Below are 10,458 nucleotides of genomic sequence, written 5' to 3' on the forward strand. Positions count from 1 at the left end.
AAGTATCCTTGCAGTAGAACCATGTCTGGTTCCAATCCTTGGGATGACTCAGCAAGCGCGCATAAGGGAATATAGCATCTCTCCATCGCTGGATTGAGATCCCACCAAGTTCCAATCTGGGTCCAAGGAGTACTCGTTCTAGCGGTTCAAGTAAAAGTACTCTATGAATAGTTCCACACTGGGCTCCTCTTGAAGGTACACCTCACAGAACACTTGGAAATTGCATATATTTGACACGGAATTGGGTCCGATATCTTGAGGATGAAGGTCGAAAAAGTGTAGAACGTCCCGGAAGAATTTAGAGACGGGCGGTGAGAAGCCCCAATTCATGTGATCGGTAAAGACAATGACTTCATCATCTTTTGGTTGAGGTTTCTCTTCTTCCGGCTTGGGGGCGAGATAGCGCATGACAGTCTTCTTGGGCAAATAGCCGGTTTTCACAAAGTCCTGGAGTGTGTTCTCAGTGACAATGGAGGGAACCCAGTTACAGGAAGTCACTGTCTTTGGGGCCATTGCAAAGAAGCCTAAAAGAAAAAGAACAAGTTCGTCGGTTCAAATTAAGCCAGAGGAAAAGGTACTACAGCACATATTCAGAATGGCGGCTTAAGAAGGGGCCTAATGGTATATGGCTAGTTACAACGGATTATGTAATCCACCATGAACAGATTAATATCCATCAAGGAGTGAAGATTGGTAAGGTGTTAAATCTAGTTACAGTCGGTGGTATAAGCCACCATGAATAGGTGGATCTATCAAGAAGCAAATTTTTGCTAAGTACTGGACAAACAGGTTTCACCGATTACAATTATTATTCTAGATCAGTGGTAGTTCAGAAAAAGAAAATAACTCAAAGCCTAAAGCCAGAACAAGGGAGTTCATAGGTTCTGAGGAGATCTTGTTTCAAGGAAACATGGTCCATTGGCATTGAAAGCAGGGACACAACTACTACCGCGCAAGTTATATGCTATTTTCTGATCTAAAGGGTGCTAGGGTTGAAGAACTACAAGCAACCACGAAGAACACGAGGAACTGTTGAAACCCTAATGCAATCTGGAGCATGGAAAGAGGAGCACTTACAGAGGCAGGTGAACTGCGGTGGAGCGCCGCTGATGTCTAGTCTGAATTAGGTTGATGCAGCGGCCGAGGACAAGGCAGACGATGAGCTTCGTGGCGGCGGTGGAGCTCGAGCGGCAGGAGATTCATTATAGGAAGAAGACGAAGGAAAGGAGGGATAATGAGAAGGGGCCGTTCGACCCTATTTATAAGGAAAGGTAACCAATGGGCGCAAAAAACGAGGAGGCCAAAAAACATGGTTATCCAGCTGCTCGGGCGCCTCGATTCTCAGGACGGCTATTAAAATAAAGATCTGTTGAGATATGTTGATATTGTGTGAATTAATGGTAGGTGACGTCATGGCGGCTTATCACAAATCCAGAAGATGACGTCATGGCGGGTTATGAACTCTCGCACAAATGAAGAAGGGAAGATTTTTTCTAAGTATTGAAGATTGACATGAACCAATTCAAATTAATCTAGGGCCTAATGTTGGGGATATAACTATTAGGTATGACCCGCCCAGGAGGCCTGGTTATACCTATGAGGATTCTTGATATGAAGCCCACGTGGATATTAAAGATGGCGGTTCATAAGTAAGGGCCCAAGGCCCAAAGGCGACTTAAGGCCCGTAGGGGTAAACCGCCATATATGTAAGACTTGTATTGTAAGGCATGTAAAGATAGTCACCGAGCCGGACATGTTGTCTATGAGCCGGCCGGGACTCCGTGAGCCGCTGGGCATCAACCTTTGTATATAAAGAGATGACCCGGCGGCGGTTCAGGACAAGAAACAACAGATCGAAAGCTAGGTCAAGCGGATTCGCTCCCTGGTAATCGAGACATAAGCAATACCACCTCAAACTGGATTAGGCCTTTACCTTCACCGCAACGGGCCGAACCAGTATAAACTCTTGTGTCCTTTGTCCCGTTTAACCCCTTTAAGCTAACCTAGTTGCGATGGCTCTACGACTAAGTCCTTATGCTAGGTCATCTGCCGTGACTATTCCACGACACAATCCTGTGGGGATTATCCCCACCAATCCCCTCAAAAACTGTCGGGGAAGCTGATCCACGAACATCTATGGGACCGGCGGACCGAGCCCCTTTCGGTTCGGCGGGGGGCGGAGATCGCACAAAGAGCGGATCGAGGCGAAGCACACGAGCAGTTTACCCAGCTTCGGAGCTCTCCGGAGAGATAACACTCCTACTGCTGCATGTCTGAGTGTATTGAGTTCTTGCTCGGGAGTGCTGAGTGCTACAGTGCACTCTAGCTGCTAATGAGACCGAGCGTGAGTGTCTTTCTGCCTCCGAGCCGAACCTCCTCTACGTTGCGCATGGGCCTCCTTTTATAAGCTAAAGGGGTCACCGACAGGTGGCAACGTAGACAAGGGTAAAAATGGAAAAGGAATCGCGGTTGGTACAACTACCTGTACAGTGTATCCTACCTAACCCTGACGGTAGGGGACAAAGGCATTAAATGCCTGTCTGTGTCGCCCAAACAGTGCAGAAAGGGACCGTCAGGGACGCCGCCGCTCGCCACGATGGCAATCTTGTCAGCGTCGCTTGCCACCTCGCACCGCTGGCTGCATAGCCTCTTGCCACGCGTGCCTGGAAAGGCCCCAGGGCGACACGTTGGTGGATGTGCTGGAGCGCGGGTACAGAGTGGTAGCTTGCCGTGGCAAGCGCCTTGCCGCGGTCGTTGTCTTGCCGCGTCTGGAAGCTTGTCGCTCACCGGGCCTCGCCGGGACGCGCGGCGCGTCGCGGCAAGTTCCTTGAGATGCCTTGGTTAGCCTTCCCGGCAAGCTCTTCTTGCCGGGGCCTTGTCTCCTTGGTTTGAATACTTTGTTCTTGAATGGCTCCGAAGGAACCACGGAGGACCTTGGCGGTCGCCCGGCAAGCCTTGCTGCGGGGTGCTGCAACTGCCCGTGCACAAGTTCGGGATACTAGGGTACCCCTACTCTAGTACACCGACAGGAGCCCCTGGGCCTGGGCCACACACGGTGCTGAGCGCTGTTGGGCCAGGCCCAAAGCAGGGCACGGGCACGCGCGGCCTGGGTTACGTCGTATCTTACTCCGTATCCACCGCACCCTCCCCCAACGGCATGCGTCGAATGCGGCGTCATGGGAGAGATCATGGATGGTTTCTTTATTCAGAAAGGCGGAATGTCCACCCCCTTCCTCTTTATAAGCAGGGCAAACAGGGGCGGTTCGCCCATCTCGCCGGTTGCTACTCCATTCTCGGAAATCTCCGTCGCTCCCCCTTTCTTCCCAAAGTCGAAAGAGAGCAGCGCTTCGCCCCCCATTGCCACCGGCACCACCAACGCCGTCGATCTCCCCCGCCACCTCCGCCATGGCTCCGAAAGCCGACAAGGGGAAGGGCGTGAAGTCAGCCGAGGCGCAGCGGCTCGCGGCGCTGCGAAAGGAGCGGGCAATCTTCCCCCCTCAGCTTGCCGCGAAGGAGCTAAGGGAGTACTACTACCTCTTCTGGTCGACGGAGACGCGAGCGCATCCGCGCACGAAGGTACTCTCAGCTGCCGCTTCGGGACTGGCTCCGAACAGGTATCCCTTCTTCGCGCTGTTCTTCTACTGCGGGCTCTGCCCGCCCTTCTCTGAATTTTTCTGTGATATCATGAACACCTACGGGTTCCGCCTCCTTGACTTCACCCCCAACATCGTTCTGACCATGGCAGTTTTCGCACATCTCTGCGAAAACTTTGTCGGAGTCCATCCAAATGTAGCTCTTTTTCGCCACTTCTTTATGCCCCGAGTCGAGAGAGGAGAGCCTTTATCCGGTGGAATCGCCTGGATCTCGAGAGTCGGCAAGAAGGAAGCTTATCTGGAGGGAGAGCTCTGCAGCAAGTGGGAGGAATGGAGAGCAGATTGGTGCTGGATTGTCGAGGAGAACCCGCAGCCATTTACCGCCCGACGCCAAGCCCCAATAGTGCGCGGCAACGATTGGAGCAACGTGGCCCTGGAAGACGATAGGCTGAAGATTGCCGTCACCCGGATCTTACGCCTCAGGCTTGCCGGGCTCACCGTAGGCGCCGTTGGCGCAGATTTTCTTCGCTGTCGCATCGCCCCCCTGCAGGAGAGGAGGAGACCCGCCTGGGAGTTCCAGAACGTGGCGGATATCATGAGGCTGCGCCCGGGCCTCAACTTCAACTTCACTGTCCTAGAGCTGGACACGATGCTCCTGGAGCTGTTCAAGCGCGATCCTCAACATCCATTCATGTTGCCGAGGGGAGTCGTTCTGCTGTGCAACAACTCTTCGCTCGACCGCATCCGTGCAAAGATGCCGCTGTGCGATTCGCATGGAATTGTTCCAACTTGGCAAGAGCCTGCAGACGACGTCGTGCAGGAGTTCTTTGATGGCTTGGTAGAAGTGTCGGTCCGCCCCGATGAACAGAAGAGCCTCACTCGCGACACCACCGATGCGGAGATGCAGCGCATCGCCACTACGCTGGAAGAGGCGGCGGCAGCTGCTGCCGCGGGCGAGTTTGGATTCACCGTGGAGGAGGCAGAGGCAGCAGAGGCGGCAAGCCTTGCCGAGCGAGAGGAGCTTGTCGGCAAGGAAGAGCTTGTCGGGCCTGAATCTGAGTCGAGCGAGCCCGCCGAGGGCGCGAGCGACCCGTTGCAGATCGACTCCTCCTCCTTCTCACCTTCAGGCAGCTCGCCGCAAGTGGAGCCCCTAGCTCCAGCAAGAAGGCGTCTCCGCAAGGCCGGGGATGTAGCGGGGCGGCAGACGGGTCAACAGCCGCCGCACCGCGCAACGCGCTCGACCGCGGCAAGCACTGTTGCCGTGGGAGCACCTCACGCCGCTGCGGCAACTGGAGCGGGGTCTTCCCGGTCCACCGCCACTGCTCCTGCCAAGCGGACAAGGGAACCTACTCCTCCGCCTCGTCGCACCGGAGGCGAGCCGGACTTCGATCTCTCCGCGCTCAGCTCCGACGAGGAAGAAGAAGAGTAAGATTTTTTTTGCTGTACTTGTAGTTCTTCAATTCTTGCTGTTTCGTCGTGTATCTGATTTGCTTTACTCCGAACCCATTCCTTTTCAGGACTCTGGCCCAGAGAGCGGCGAAGAGAGCCAAGGTCCCGTTGATTGTCATCGAGGACGAACCCACCGTGACAGCAGAGGGCGTGTCCGAGACCACCTTGCCGGACCCGGCAACTTTTCCCCAAAGCAGCCCCCAGCGCAGCCCCCACCGTAAGTATATAGTTTACTTCCTGCTGTCAGGCGCGCATTGGTGCTCTTTCTTTGCTGATATCTGACTGTTGGTTTGTGTAGGAGCAGAGCAGCCTCACCAGGAGTGTCCGGAAGCCGCTCCCGAAATGCCATATGCTTCGACTACACCACCAAGGGAGGATTCCCCGGCAAGGGAGCGTTCTCCGGCAAGGGAGAATTCTCCGGCAAGGGACAGCACCAGCGACCCCCCGGTGGCGGAGACCACGGCTGCAGATCCTAGTGCAGCTAACCCTCTTGCTTGAAAGCTTCCCTTGGGTTCTTCTTCTTCTGATTTTCTTTTTGAATATTTGTTTGACTTTTCTCCCTTTTCTGGTCGTCAGATCCATTTGCCACGGAGCCGATGGAAACCGAGGCCGCCGGCGAGGAGAATGCGCGCAGCAATACCGACGACGCCGTTGCCACCGAAGGAGAAGCCGGTGCTGATGATCCCGTCGGCGAAGAGGCCGCCAAAGCTGCCGCTGCAGAAGCTGGCGAGGGATCTGGCGATCGTACTGACGGCCCTGAGGCCGCAGGAGCGTCAGGCGCTACGCCGACCGCCGATCCCTCCGCCGCTGCTGCAGCGCCAGGCTCCGAAGAGCCCCAGCCCGGCGCCTATTTGAAGGCCGGCGACGGTATCTTCATCAAGCTCCCTTGGGCGTCAAGCTCCAGGGTGCTGGTCGAAGGAGAGATCTTGGATGGGGAGGTGCTCGCCTCCGCTAGGCTGACGCTGGTCGACGCGCCAAGCAGCAGCAGCGACGAGCCTGAGAAGGAGCGGCTGCTGCGGAAGCTGTTGTCACTTTACCGCGCCCGACAGGCCAAGCTGGCATCGCGAGAAGCGCTTGTCGCGAAGGTGGGAGTGGACATCGAGAAGCGCGCGGAGGAGCTCCGGGGTCTCATGCAGGAAGCTCTCCGATCCCTAGCAGAGGAGCGGGAGCAACTCGCCGAGGAGCGGAAAGCCTTCCTCCTCGGGAAGGCCGAGGTTGAAGAGCAGCAGCGGCCTGCTGCCGAGAAGCTATCTGCGCAGGAAGGCGAGTTGGCGCAGCGCAAGGTCAACCTTGACAGCCACGAGGAGGAGCTTGTCGCGCGCGAGCAAGCAATTGGCGGGGCTCTCAAGGAAGCAAAGGATGCTGCCGCAGCTGCCGAGGCCGCCAAGAAGGAGCTGGAGACGAAGATGGCGCAGCTGGAGGCCGATCTTAAGGCGAGCGGCGAGGAGCTTGCTGCACTCAAGCGTGAGCGCGAGAAGGATGTCGCCGCTCATGGCAAGCTGCAGGGTCGTCTCGCTGAGAGGAGCAAAGAGCTTAGCGCCGCCAAGGACTCCAACACAGATCTTGAGTTGAGGCTGGTTACTTTGACTCAGACGCTGGACGGCGCCAGAGAGCAGGAGGTGGCCTTGAAGGAGAAGATCAAGGCCGACGAGGCGCTGCTCGCGAGTGCTGCTGCCGCCCAGAACAGTTTCAGGGAGACTGTGGAGCACTGGACCGAGGGTCTCGTGGATGCCGCCGCAGCCATCGACAGGGAGTTGGCGCAGCTAGGGATGGAGGATTTTGGATATTTCTCCGATGAGCACCTCCAACCCAGCGCCAAGCTCAGCTTGTTCTTCACAGGTGTGGCGACGGCCCTCCAGCGGCTCCAGGAGAAGATCCCAAAGCAGCTGGCCGACGAGTCGCGCAAGATCTGCGCGGGGGCTCTTCAGAAGGTGCCGGTGAAGGTGGCCTTCCGCAACCCAGGCCTCAACCTCACCAACGTCCTCAGGTCCTTGCCGCCGGATGCTGATCTGGAAGCGCTCAAGGCCCTTGTTGCACCCATTGTGGACAAGGTGAGCGGGATCAAGAGGGTTGAGGGCGATCGTGTAGATTAGGCCGCCCGTTTTCTCTTTTTCTTGTCGCTGCTGGTCATGTCATGAGAACAATCTGCTAGAGCTGCGACAAGCTATCTTGTAATATTACTCTATTTTGGGTAGTGATTGCTATGTTATTTCCTTTACTTGATTCCTTCCTTTGTATGTTTTTGCCCTACGCTTTTAGGGAACTTGCCGGTGCAGGCACCTTAGTCGCGAGCGCTGAGTGCGAAACGTCAGCAGCCTGCTGGCGGTGCCGCTACCGACAAGAAACCTTGTCGCAACTAGTCGCAGCTCACTTAAGTTGTTGAGCGGACTCGAAACAAAGTAAGGGCGCAACTAGCTACGAGTTGGTTCCTCCGCGCACAGGTTTTCCATACAAAGCACGGTCGTTTGAGGAAGATAACTTAAAATTTTAAAACTGATTGCTCAAACTTTGGCAACTTAGCTTTTCTGTCATTTGCTTCCCGGTAAGGCAAAACTCCCTTGAACGACGCCTGGTCCACACCATTATCTTCTCCTTTCCCCCTGGCAAACTTGTGGGCGAGGGATCCTTCCTTTCTTTGAGAAAGAGAAAGAAGAGAAAATAAAGATATGGAGCCCTACGGCTCGTTATTGCTTACCGGGGGCAGGTGCTGCACAAAGTGTCAGATAACGCATGCAAAAAATAGTAGAAAGCATGAAATCGACAAGATGTGCGGGGCACATGAGCTTTACTTATGCACGGGGTCTGCGCCCGGCTTCGTACAAAGGATTACATGCAACATCGGCAAGACTTGTACAAAAGGTGGTTGCCGGAACAGGTTCCGGCAAGCGCGCCCTATGGGTAAAACTTACGAAGATGCTCAATGTTCCAGGAGTTGCTCACCGGAATGCCATCTTCGGTCTCAAGGCGGACAGCGCCGGGCCTAGTGACTCGTTTCACCCGGTAAGGGCCTTTCCACTTTGGCGTTAACTTGTTGGAATTCTTGGCGGACTGAACGCGTCGAAGAACAAGGTCGCCTTCCTCGAAACTTCTGGCATTAACTTTGCGGCTATGGTAGCGGCGCAAAGCTTGCTGGTATCGAGCAGCTCGTACAGCGGCCTGAAGACGGTCCTCCTCAAGGAGCAGCGCGTCATCTTGTCGCAGCTGCTCTTGCTCAAGCTCATCATAAGCGAGCACTCGAGGTGACCCGTATACGAGTTCCGTGGGGAGAACTGCCTCTGCTCCATAGACTAGAGCGAAAGGTGTCTGGCCAGTTGTTCAATTTGGCGTTGTTTTGATCGACCAAAGAACCACCGGCAGCTCCTCAATCCAGTTCTTTCCGCACTTGCGCAGCCTGTCGAAAGTCCTGGTCTTGAGCCCGCGCAGCACTTCAGCATTCGCCCTCTCTGCTTGATCGTTGCTTCTCGGATGAGCAATAGAAGCAAAGCAGACCTTGGCGCCAAGATCTTGGACGTACTGCATGAAGGTGCGGCTCGTGAATTGCGTGCCGTTGTCGGTGATGATCCTGTTAGGGATCCCGAAACGGCAAACAATCGACCTGAAGAACTTGACTGCTGACTGTGTTGTCACCTTCCTCACTGCTTCCACTTCCGGCCACTTTGTGAACTTGTCGATTGCAACGTACAAGTACTCAAAGCCCCCGACAGCTCGGGGAAAGGGGCCGAGGATGTCGAGCCCCCAGACCGAAAATGGCCAGGATAAAGGGATCGTCTGGAGAGCTTGAGCTGGCTGGTGTATCTGCTTGGAATGGAACTGGCATGCTTCACACTTGGTTACTTGTGCAGTTGCATCCTGGAGGGCTGTTGGCCAAAAGAAACCTTGCCGGAACGCTTTGCCGGCAAGTGCTCTTGCGGCAATGTGGTGACCACATATGCCTCCATGTATCTCTGCCAACAGCTTTTGTCCGTCTTCCCGGTGAATACACTTCAATTTCACACCATTGAGTCTTCTTCTGTACAGCGTGTTGTCGACAAACTGATACATACTTGACTGCCGGACTACTCTTTCCGCTTCTTCTTGCTCTTCGGGAAGTTCTCCTATCTGAAGGAAACGGACAATCTGTTGTGCCCATGTTGGAGCTTGCGGCTCGACAACAAGGACTAAAGGCATATCTGCTGCTGCGGGAACATCCGCTTCTACGGCAAGAACCTGCGGCTCAGCCGGAGCTTGACGTTCCCCGGCAAGCTTGCCGGAGCAAAACTTGTCAGGAGCATCTGCTTCAACGGAACAAACCCTAGGGCTTGTCGGAGCAGACTGCTCCTCAGCATCCTTGGTGTTGATCTTGAGGACCTTCTTGGCGGCGGCTTCGGGGAGCTCTGCCGGAAAATAGTCACCAGAAATCAATTTTTTTTCTTGCTCTGTCCAGTTGATGGCGTTACGGACGGTTGAGTCAGCTTGAGCACAAAGATCCCTGGTTCCACAGGTAACTTAAGTGCGGCGCACTTCGACAGGCCATCGGCAATGGCGTTCTGAGCTCTTGGAACATGTTCCATCTGTAGGCCGTCAAAGTGCTCTTCCAGCTTTCTCACTTCATCAACGTAAGCTTCCATCAACGGACTCTGATAATTTTTGTTCACTTGGCGGACGACAAGCTGTGAGTCACCCCTGACAATGAGCTTCTTGATCCCAAGGTCTGCTGCGATCCTGAGACCGGCAAGCAAATCTTCATACTCTGCAGTATTGTTCGTCGCTTGCTCCTTGGGAAAATGCATCTGGACTACGTACTTGAGGTGCTCTCCGGTGGGTGCAACAAGTAGCACGCCCGCACCGGCGCCTTGTAGCGAGAAGGCACCATCAAAGTACATCAACCACTCTTTGCTTGCTTCCTTGACGGGGATGCTTGTTTCTGGAATTTCTTCATCTTGTGTTGGCGTCCACTCTGCTATGAACTCCGCCAATGCTCTGCTTTGGATAGTTGAAGTGCTCTCAAACTTGAGGCCAAAGCTTGACAGTTCCAGTGCCCACTCGACAATCTTGCCTGTTGCCTCTGGATTTTGCAGTATCCTCTTCAGCGGAAAACGAGTGACGACTGTAATCTCATGTGCTTGGAAGTAATGGCGCAGCTTTCTCGAGGCCATGAGAAGGCCGAAAAGCAATTTCTGCACACCAGAGTACCTTGACCTAGCCCCCTGCAGAAGGGAACTGACAAAGTAAACTGGGCACTGCACCATTCTTTTCTGCATCTTTTCATGCGTCTGCGCAGATCCATCTTTGTCGGGACCAGAGCTTGCCGGTGAAGTCCCCTACTTGTCGCTGGATGCATCTGCCGTGGTTGCTGGCTCATCATCCGCCTCCCTCTCCGCTACTAACGCAGCACTAACCACTTGATTGGTTGCCGCTATATATAGCAGCAACTTCT

Source organism: Triticum aestivum, chromosome 2B (genome assembly GCF_018294505.1).
Source record: "Triticum aestivum cultivar Chinese Spring chromosome 2B, IWGSC CS RefSeq v2.1, whole genome shotgun sequence".
In the NCBI taxonomy this organism is placed as follows: Eukaryota; Viridiplantae; Streptophyta; class Magnoliopsida; order Poales; family Poaceae; genus Triticum; species Triticum aestivum.